Genomic DNA, 11,352 nt, shown 5'->3' with positions numbered 1-11,352 from the left:
TCTTTGGCATGCTGTTAAATGTTGACTGTGAATGGTTGAAATAAGTATTTATATTACTTTAAAAGAAACGCTGATAAATGTAGTGTTGCCAGTTTATTATCGTTGGAGTGCTATATTTGAATTTAAATTATAATTAATTTAGAAAAGGAGACAATTGCCATTTTTTGAAAAATGACATTCAAATAAAAGAACTTTGTTTTTCGATCAAAGGAAGATAACCACTAATTATTTAAAAAGTGAATTATTTATTTATTGTAATGGCTAAACATAGTAAAATTAATAAAGTCCATAATAGTAATACTATTACTCTTTGTGATAATAATTGAATAATAATATTTTTAATAGTAATTATAATAGTTATAGTACTAATATTAATAAAAAAAAAAGTGAATAAATTCAAATTTAACTAAGTTTTACCTAATATATATTCACACATGAAAAATTGAAATGGATTAAAATATATCAATAATGGCATGCATAGAAAGAGCTGGATAAGCTAAGAAAGAATCTTTTTAAATGTTTAAACTCTGATTAAAATTAAGGAAGTTAGTGACATCTCTTCTGGTTAGTTTCCAAATTTCATGACAAAATACTGATAAATTTAAAATAAAATAAATAATAAAATGAAAGATAGAAATAATAGTAATAAAATACCAAGTAAAAATAAATAAATAAATAAATAAATAAATAAATAATAATAATAATAATAATAATAATAATAATAGTAGTAGTAGTAGTAGTTATTAAGTTAATAATTATAAATGTTTAAAACAGATTAGTAATCAGAAACTTTTTATCATTTGTGGTAGCTTAAACCTGTCAAATTTAAACGTTTATGAATACATCCTGTCAGAATTTCGTCTGTTAAGTTTAAGACAATGGACTTACTGTCATTATATTTTAATATATTAAGGGCTTTATATCTACAAAGTGTGCAGAATTTGTCACCCGGCATGTACGCTTTAAGACCCTAGTATTTTCCATTTTAAATTGAAGGGAATATTTCTATCATTAAGGTGCCAAATATATTTTGATAAATCTGTCTGGTTTTTCAAGCATAGATTTTTGAAGGAGTGCTTATATGTGGAGATTCTGTGTTTTATAAGTCCAAATGTGGACCTGAAGTAAATCATATTTTGTTTAATATATTTATAATAATTGTTTCCAGCTAGATTAAGAGTGGTATTGGTATGTAATACGTTTGGTTGTATTTGACTGGTAAATGGGTTAATGGGGGTGTTGTCATTGATTAATTGTGTGCTGGAATTAGTCTGTGAGAAAGAATGTATATTTGGGATTTTTGATACTGTGCAGCTATAAATTACACTTTTTACTTCGCAGGTACCTTGTAAAGGACATTTATTTTTTCTTCTACAGTCACAGCCTGCCACAGTTTGCATATTTGTATTTTGTATTTTCCTAATGTTTTTATTGCTAGAACTAATTATTTTTTATGCAGATTTGGCATTTTTGTTAAAAATTTTACTGAGGGGCTTTAAAGGTTCTTTCTAATATTTTAAAAAATTCTTTGGCTATGTTTTACGATTTTTAGAGTATGGAGGGTTTCTCTAAGTCTGTTTTTACATTAAATGATTTTGCTTTGGGGTTTATTTGTGTTAATGGCTAATGCTTGTGGTTTAATTTGGTTTTGCATTGTGGTCAGATTATTTTTTGCCATTCTTTTGTAGGATGACATGGTCATATTATAGGTTACTAGCATTTCAGCCCGGCGTTGCCCGGGTGTTTGGAGGTGTATGTTGAGCAGAAAAAAAAAAAAAGCGGTCAATTTTTTTTAATTTGACCCCTATTATGACCCCTTAACATTTATTGTTTTGGGCTCAAATCAACTTATTAAGTTAGATCCATGTCCAAGAAACCTATATCTAAAATTTCAAGTGTTTAGACCCAAAATTGACGGAGGAGTTTGGTAGAATTCTCAAAGGTCAAATCTTGAACTTTGACCCCTTAACAGCCAAATTTCTGTCCGAAAACAGATTACAAAAATTTTCCCACATCTCAGTACCCTGTATATCAAATTTCGAGTCTGTAGACTAAAAATTGACAGATTTATTGCGTAGGGAAATGTACACAGACATGTTCACTTTTATAGGTATATAGATTATGCTTTTACTAGGTTTATTATAATTATTGTAGTTTTCTATGTAATTTGTGTTTTTATCATTTTTATTTTCGTATTTAATTTGTGATTTGTATCCTGAGTTTTTAAGGGCCTCATTGTAGTATTTTGTGTTTTTATTAAATATAGATTTGTGTGAAGATAATTTAGAAATTCTTAAAAAAACATTGGGGACTATTGATTTCAATATTGACTTAGGGTGGTTTGATTCATTATGGACATATAGTACACATTAGGGTTCAAAAGTAGAGTTTTCAAGATTTAAAGTTACATCCAAGAAATTAATTAAATTTTTTTTTATTATAGTCGATTTTTATAGTAAGTCCATAATTTAAAAAAAAATTATGTAAGGATTTAATTGCTTTATTTTTATTTGTGGAGGTCTGTAAAGCCCCCCCCCTAATCTGAATTGTTTGTGGAGTATATCATGAATTTCACCCAAGATGGAAAAGGCCAACTAGATCAGTAACCTAAGCTGAGTCGGTCAAACCCATTAAAATGTTGAAATGATCAGGGGTATTGTTTCTGGTCCAATATTTTTTTATTAGAAATATTAAAAATATTTTCTCTTAACCTTATTTTCCCACCCTATTGTATTTATCAACATGAAAATTATTAACTTCTTTTTCTTTATTTTTTTTAATATTTCCAGGAATATGTTCCGTTCTGTCTCCTCTGGGATCTTCCGATTACTTAGTTGTATCAGTTAAGATAAAAACGAAATGCAATAAGTCTCCAGAGATACCTCTCCATTGTACTGCATATCAATACTCTACGGCTGACTAGGACAGCTTCCGTACATTTATATCTGATCTACTTCTGCATTCCATATTTAAAAATATATCATAGTATCAGACCTAACTGAATGGTTAACTGTAGGCATAGATTCATTCCATCCAAAAATTTCCAACAAAAACCTAACAGCCAACCATGGTTCTCCCCAGAATGTGCTGCTGCCATTGCGCACACAAATCACTTTTTCAATAGCTACCAACGTAATAGATGTACTGAGACTAAAGCTGCCAGCAACCACTGTAAAAGAGTAATAAAAAATGCAAGACAGCTATATGCTCAATCCGTTAAATCCAAAGTAGCTAAACAGTGGCTTGGTTCCCACCAGTTTTGGCAAATAGCAAACAGGATCCTGAATAGAAGCGTGCGTTCTATCCCAACCATCATCAATGGACCTGAGGTCATCTCGTCAGCATTAGACAAGGCCAAACTATTTGCCAAGAACTTTGCAGCTAATTCTACCTTATGCGACGAAGGCTATCAACTCCCTGTATTTCCTCCTATAACAGACAACATTCTATGCAACATACAAATATTTGTGCGTGAGGTCGTCAAGCTAATCAAGAACCTTGATTCCATTAAAGCAACTGTGTGATACTATAAAGTGGACCGAGGTGGACTTGAGTCACTAAGTGCTGAGGGGGGGGGGGTAATAGACAAAGGAATAGGAAACAATAGATAGGAAGTAGCAAACAATGAATCGCTAGGTATTTTTAGATCGAGCTTTTTAGAGTTGACGTGACAATAGAAAACTCACAGGTAAAACAGGGAAGGGTAGCTTCCAGTAGCCGGAGTTGGGGGCAAGCGACCTCAGATACCAATGTAGAGGTGACAGTTAGTTGACAACTAGATGCCTGTCGCGGCAGATGGAAGTTGGACAGTTTTAGAGTTGACTGTGAAACAGAAATAGAGACGAATGTAACATCGATAGAACGGGGAGAAGACACACACACACACACACCCACAAGCCCAACAGTCAATTTATATGTGAACATTGGCGTTTGTGTTTTTCCTTTCTTTGTTCCACGATTTATTATATTTATTATATTTTATTATATTTCTACTTTTGTGAAACCGTGCGTGTTCCCATTGACAGTCGTCAGCGAGATAATGACGATCCGGCCATAAGAGGAAGAGTCGAACGAAAAATCCACAATACACAACGTTGGGAGTCGGTGATCTGTTGGAGCTGCGCACGTCTGGTCACAACTGACGGCATCCCAATTATAGTGCTGAAAAAGCTTCAACCAGAACTTGCACCCATACTTACAAAACTGTTTAAGCATTGCCTTAAGGAGAAGTGTTTCCCAACACCCTGGAAAATCCCATCAGTATGCCCTGTATTTAAGAATTCAGGTAATAAGTCATCTCCCTCTCAGTACAGACCAATAAGTCTGCTGTGTGTCATGAGTAAGTTGCTGGAATCCATATTAAATAGAGAAGTAGTCAACCACCTCAGCAGAAATAACCTTCTTAGTAACACGCAATATGGTTTCCGTTCTGCAAGATCTACAGCAGATGTGCTTACGGTTATATCTCATAGGATTAGTGAATCTCTCGACAAAGGCTTCCTTTCTAGGGCAATTGCTCTTGACATATCAAAGGCCTTCGATAAGGTATGGCATAAAGGCCTACTTCACAAGATTTCCAGCTATGGTATAACTGGAAATGTTTTCTCAATCATTAAATCTTTTCTCTCTGATAGGCTCATAAGAGTAGTGGTTGATGGGCAGAAATCAGTGGCCCTCAGTATTAATGCTGGAGTCCCTCAGGGGTCCATCCTGGGCCTAACTCTCTTCCTGATCTACATAAATGATCTCCCAAAACACATACATAAATCATTCGTTGACATCTATGGCAATACATCAAAGGCCGTAATGTTATTATTAATAACTATTATTAATACATCAAAGGCCGTAATGCTATTATTTTTACGTTATATCTGTTAATATTTTATTTCCATCATATTTGTTTGAAACGCGTATTCAATTGTTAACATTAATACCTCTAAAAACGATACACATGCAAAGAAATATGTCGCGCCGCCAAATGGAAAACTTTTCACTAAGTGACCCCCCCTCCCTCTAAATCAGCCCACACCGTCTCCCTGATTAGATAGCATCTTGGTACCACAAGTGCCATTTGACCGTACGAGGCCAAGAGAAACGACCACCATGCTTTTTAGCCTCGAGTATCCAAGAAAAAAAACCAAAGCTAAGTAAAATTCCTAACTGTTCGCATATAATTTAAAGCTAATATTCTTTCCATTTTCAGGCATATTGTAACCGATAATTTTTCTCCACTTAAATAGACTATTTCGCAGTTTACAATGCCATGTCACTTAATTAATAAGTCAATGCTATAGTAAAGACAAACTCGGTAAAAAAAGAAATTATGCTAATTTATTTAGAGGACATGAAAACTTTATTTTAGTACGATACTTAATATAATCAGCCATCGAAAGGTAATTTTTTTTTTTTTTTTTTTAAGAAAAAAAAAATAAATAAAAAGTTAATAAACATCAGTGACCCCCCCCCCTTCCTTGTACACTGCCATTTCCTTTCCGGATCCCTGCTCCGAACTTATGCTTGTGATCCATCATCTCATCTAAAGATGAGGGGCTCTTATGCCTTAAACACGTGCTGCAGCGACTTCTCGTCCGACAACGCATAAGCGTCGACGTCTGCCGCCGCATCTTCTGATACGTGGACGGTGATAGCGCTAGTCCTTCTTCCGCCACCTCCACCTTTGTTAGCGCCAAAGAAGATCGATCGAGCAGTCGTGGTCGCAGTCGATTAACCCGTTTTCACCGTCCGCAGTTCCCGCCGCCGCCGATCAAGTCGTTGCTCTTCTTGAGCGCATCGAAGCACAGAAATTAGGAACCCGGGATTTTTGGAAAATCTACAACAGCGTAGTTAATAATGGACAGTCAATTATTCCCCCACTAACAAACAATCATGAGGTTGCTTGCACGGCAACTGACAAGGCTAATCTGCTTGCCAGTCGGTTTGCCTCAAACTCCACACTGAACTCGGTACACCACTCACTCCCTGATTTTCCTCTGCGAACAGACGCCACACTTGACGATTTGAAAATCACCCCTTCTCAGGTACATGCTATTATAAAAAACCTAGACACCTCTAAAGCATGTAGACCAGATCTCATCCCGGCTGTGCTATTAAAAAAATGCTCTGCCGAGGTTGCTCCAGTTCTGTCCAAACTTTACAATAAATGCCTTAACGAATCTTGTTTTCCCGACTGCTGGAAAACCGCCTCTGTGGTACCAGTCTTCAAGAATTCTGGTGAAAGAACTGAACCACTAAATTATCGCCCCATTAGCCTCCTCCCGCTTTTCGCCAAAATATTTGAGTTCTTAGTTAATCAAGTCCTAGTCCAGCACCTAACAGCTGCTAAACTCCTGACTGACAAACAATATGGATTCAAGCAAGCCCGTTCAACAGCAGATATCTTAACTGTAGTTTCTGAACGTATATACCGTTCATTGGATAAAACAGGGGAGGGTAGAGCGGTGGCCCTTGATATATCTAAGGCTTTTGACAGGGTATGGCACGATGGTCTTCTAAGGAAAATTAGATCATATGGAATCACTGGAAGAATTCATAATGTAATTAAATCCTTCTTAAGTAATAGAAAAATCAAAGTTGTCCTCGACGGACGTACATCCAAACAATATGACATAAATGCGGGAGTGCCTCAGGGGTCTATCCTTGGACCTCTATTGTTCCTGATATTCATAAACGACCTCCCTGATAATATTGTTTCGGAGATGGGTATATTTGCCGATGACACCACTCTCTATAACAGATATGAGGGGAAAACTAATGAACACATATCCAAGAAAATGGCAGAAACACTAGAGGATGACCTCCAATCCGTAGTGGAATGGGGACAAAAATGGTTGGTCTCATTCAATGCTGCTAAGACTAAGCTTGTTTCCTTCAATAACTACAAGAAACCTTCTCTACCACCAATAGCAATGGCCAAGAACACATTGCCTGAAAGTACTTCTTTTAAACTCCTCAGCCTAACGTTTACAGGGAATATGAACTGGAATAGATACATTGAGAGCATTGCCAAGGCTGCTGCAAGGAAGGTTGGCTCCCTCTACCGTGCTAGAAAACTACTTACGCCTGCCAGTATCCTATACCTCTATAAGACGACCATTCGCCCATGTATGGAGTACTGTTGTCACATCTGGGCTGGTGCATCTGCTGCTTGTCTCTCGCTCCTGGACAGGGTTCAAAAAAGAGTCGCCAACCTGATAGGTCCTGAACTGTCATCTAGGCTTCAACCTCTGTCCCATCGACGAGATGTTGCATCCCTCTGCCTGTTCTACAAATACTTTAATGGTGAATGCTCTGACGAACTGCAAACACTTGTACCTCCCCGACGTAACTACCCCCGACAAACCCGACAAGCTACTAAGTCTCATCCCTTTACAGTGAAGATCCCTAGGTGCAAGAAAGCCTTTTACTCCAATAGTTTCTTCCCCAGAACTGCGGGTCTTTGGAACTCCCTTCCGGGATTCTGCTTTCCCAACTGCAATGATATGCAGAAGTTCAAGTGTAATGTTAACAAACATCTTTCTACTCTTCTCCCTTCATAATGACCCCGCTAATTAATTCCCTAATAGTAGCCCCCTGCTTCAAAGTGGCACTGTGCCTTGTTTGGGGTGAAAATTGAATAAAAAAAACAAATAAATAAAAAAAATGACAAAGTTCTCTCTGATTCTCTCTCCTCTGATGTCGAGCGCATGGTACAGTGGGGAAGAAGTGGCTGGTCACTGTTTATGTATCTAAGACCAAGTTCCTATCTTTACATCATCAACGCTCTGATCCCCATCTGGCATCAATTGAAATGGATGGCTCTCGTCTAGAGGACGCTCCATGTTTTGATAAGCTTCTGGGATTGACCTTTACTCCTGATCTGAAATGGAGCATGTACATCAAGTCAGTTGCCAAGGTCGCTGGAAAAATTATAGTATCCTTCTACCGCTTCAGAAGATATCTCACTGCTGATGCAATTCTCTATCTATATAAAAGCCAAGTACGTCCAAGGATGGAGTACTGCTGCCATATCTGGGCAGGAGCTGCTAAAATAGCCTATCCTGCTTTGGCAGAGTACAAAATAGGCTTCGTGGCTTAGTAGGCAATGCCCTTTTCTCTTCCCTGCAACCTCTCTCTCACAGGAGAGACATTGTGAGCCTGTCTTTGTTTTATCGTTTTCCATGGCAAGTGCTCATCTGAGCTCCAATCTCTGGCCCCCGCTCGCTAATCTTTCACAATAAACACCCATCTAGCTGAAATCACTGTCAAAAATTTTCCCCACTCTTTATCTGTGCCAAAACCAAAATGTAGATTCCATGAACAAAGCTTCTTTCTTAGAAGTGCATGCCTGTGGAACTCTGTTCCGTTTGCCTGTTTCCCACCTGACTACAACCTGGATGTCTTCAAGTCCAACATAAACAAATAAACAAATTCCTGATGAACCGCCCCTTAAGTCAGACACTTTATCAAATCTCCAATACTAACGTACTATGCAAGCAATAACCCTTATCCCCGAGTGGCTTCCAGACCTTGATAAGTGGTGCCTACCTTGTAAAAAAAAAAAAATATCTGCCTAACTCCAAATAATGCTAGTTTTATTTTGGTGTCTTTCCCCCCCCCATTTTTGCTGATTAGGAGACTTTGTTTAAAGAAAATCTTTTATCAAATTATTGTTCAAGACATATTGTCTATTTCAATAAAAACATTGTTTCCGAAACGATCGTACAAACTATTGATTTTGTTTGTTTTCCTTTTGAAACTGATTTTTAATTCAAAATCATGAATCGTTTTACTCAATATTAAAATAACTCTAGGATATCTATGCCTATCGAGCTTATTATATATCTTCAGTACAATGAGAACTGTTTCCTTTTAATAGTATTAATACATTTACTAGTACATTAAAATAAACTCTATTCTTTAGACTCTAGGTCTAATTCCCTCAAAATATATACATATATCCCCCTCCAACCTCTAGCCTTGATGGAGGGGAGGCAAAAACTTGCTTCTACAGCTTCAAATGATCTGAAATAACAGCAAGGGGAGACTTGATTCCAAATATTTCTCATATGTTATACCTCCCCTCTTTTTGAAAAAAATGGTACGATTACGAATATCTCCAGTATCAAAAAAAGTTCCTTTCCAAACAAAACGGTGGTATTTTGAGGCCTTTAAGTGCTTTAGTTTGTAAAATATGACTATTTTAGCAGAAGCCCCTTAAAACCTGCATTTTATCCAAAGCGTTTTATTGTTCATGTGTATTGCTATTTTAACATCCTTCCTACCTTTCGATTAACACCATAGGACTGAAAAAGAAGCTGCTGCTATAGCTGAAACTCTTTGGAAATGGCACGACTTCCTACTTGTCCAGCATTTCAAAATCATAACAGATCAAAAAAGTGTTAGTTTTATTTTTGATAATTCAAAAAAATAAAAAATTAACAACAAAATATGCTGTTGGCAAGTTGAACTTTATTTAAATTTAGTATTGTTTGTTGGCTTTAAACTAAAAATGCGACTGCAGATACCTTTCCTCATACCCCTGCCCTCACTCACACCTTGAAAAACCTTTGTAATTTGCACATTCAGTTATGCTATCTTGGTAATACACAACTCTGCCATTTTACTAGAGCAAGAAATCTCCCATTCTTTTTAGAACAAATAAAAAACATAATTGGATCATGCACCAGTACTTAAAACGTACATTTTTTAATAGTAACCAGATGACACTTGCTAAAGCAATGTTAGCTTTTCAATGACTAAATATTGATTTCAAAGGCCACCTTTTGACGTCTGTATATATTAAAATTCATTATAAGTGAAGAGTTTTGTTTTCCTTTCACTTTCCCCTGCAGGGACATGACAAGCAAAACCACCATACACTGTCTAAGTCAACTATCTTTAATTTTGGGAGTACCTGATATGGTACACACTGATAGGGATGGAAATTTTCTTGTGAAAGAGACTAAAAGATTTTTATTAGAAAAAGGTATTCCAAAACAAGTAAATGTCATCCGGAAGGACATGGACAAGTTGAGAAACTTAATGGCACAGTATGGAAGGTGATTCAAATAACTCTTACACTCTCATAATATAAAACTATTTTGTTGGGAAGATATCTTACCAGATGATCTCCACTCAATTAGATCACTTCTCCAACTGCAATGAATGAAAGACTTTTTAAATATACTCGTAAGTCCACTTGTAACAGAGCGCGTGTGCATGCATAGCAGTATACAAATGACCAACCTGTGTGCAAGATAACATCACGGCAAGGAAAAAGATGACATCATTCAATACATCTAGGCTATTAGCCACTATCTTATGTAACTTTCGACCACCTTTGCAGACACATTTAATTGTGCTATTAAAATACTTCATTACATCCTAAGAGACACACTATCATAATCGCATCAGAGAAAGGGGTACCTATTTTTCGCCACTCTAGGGAAATCTATACGTTCCATAGATATTACGTTTAAACCGCCATTAAGTGGCTCATACACACACATATATACTGTTAACTTTCCCATAGTAGAATCCATAAATAATGTCTCCCTTCTGGAAGTCTGCTGCCTCTGATTGGTTGTTCAATATTTCCCTTATTCTGGAATAAGATCATTCAAATGAGCACTTATAAACATTAAAATATGGCATCGCTATGAAAAATATTCACTCGCACAATATCATTTACAGTTACTAGACACTTAGTTTTCCTCATATAACAACAAGTAAATGAAACACACAGTAGTAAATGGATGTTCTTTATTCTTCCTTTCTACATTTATGCAGCATCTATTACAATTATATAACAAAAGCGAATGAATTCAAACCATAAACAAACATAGCAGTAAATGTACCTTCTATATTCGTCTCTCCTTCTTTATTTCTGTTCTTCAAGACAAACAACCTACCGTAATACTGTTTTCATTTATTGGGAACTGTGTGCTTTTTTTTTTTTTAAATAAAAGTTTACTTTCTTTGATTTAGTATACAAATATCGTTTCTGTTTTGTTTTTCAGTAGAAAGTTAGTTAGGTACTTTTTTTTTTTTTTTTACGCCATGACCCGGTGTCGTTGAAGCCCTAAAAAATTGTTATTCAACTTTTCGTTCTTTGCCTAATACTTTTACATGAGTTTAAAACTGCAAAAAAAAACAAAAAAAAACCAGCAACTAATTTATGAGGATAAAACTTTCTTTTTTTTTATATTCATACTTTCGAGCTTTCGACAGTCATTATATTCTTTGACTTATTCAGTTACTGAATTGAACTTAAATAATCATGTGATTATTTAGCAGCCCATTACAAATGTGAGAAGGGAATAGTGTTCTGCAACTATTGCATACTTTCATCTA

This window comes from Euprymna scolopes, chromosome 13 (genome assembly GCF_053919585.1).
Source record: "Euprymna scolopes isolate OS-2025 chromosome 13, ASM5391958v1, whole genome shotgun sequence".
NCBI lineage: Eukaryota > Metazoa > Mollusca > Cephalopoda > Sepiida > Sepiolidae > Euprymna > Euprymna scolopes.
Note: the sequence above shows the minus strand (reverse complement) of the source record.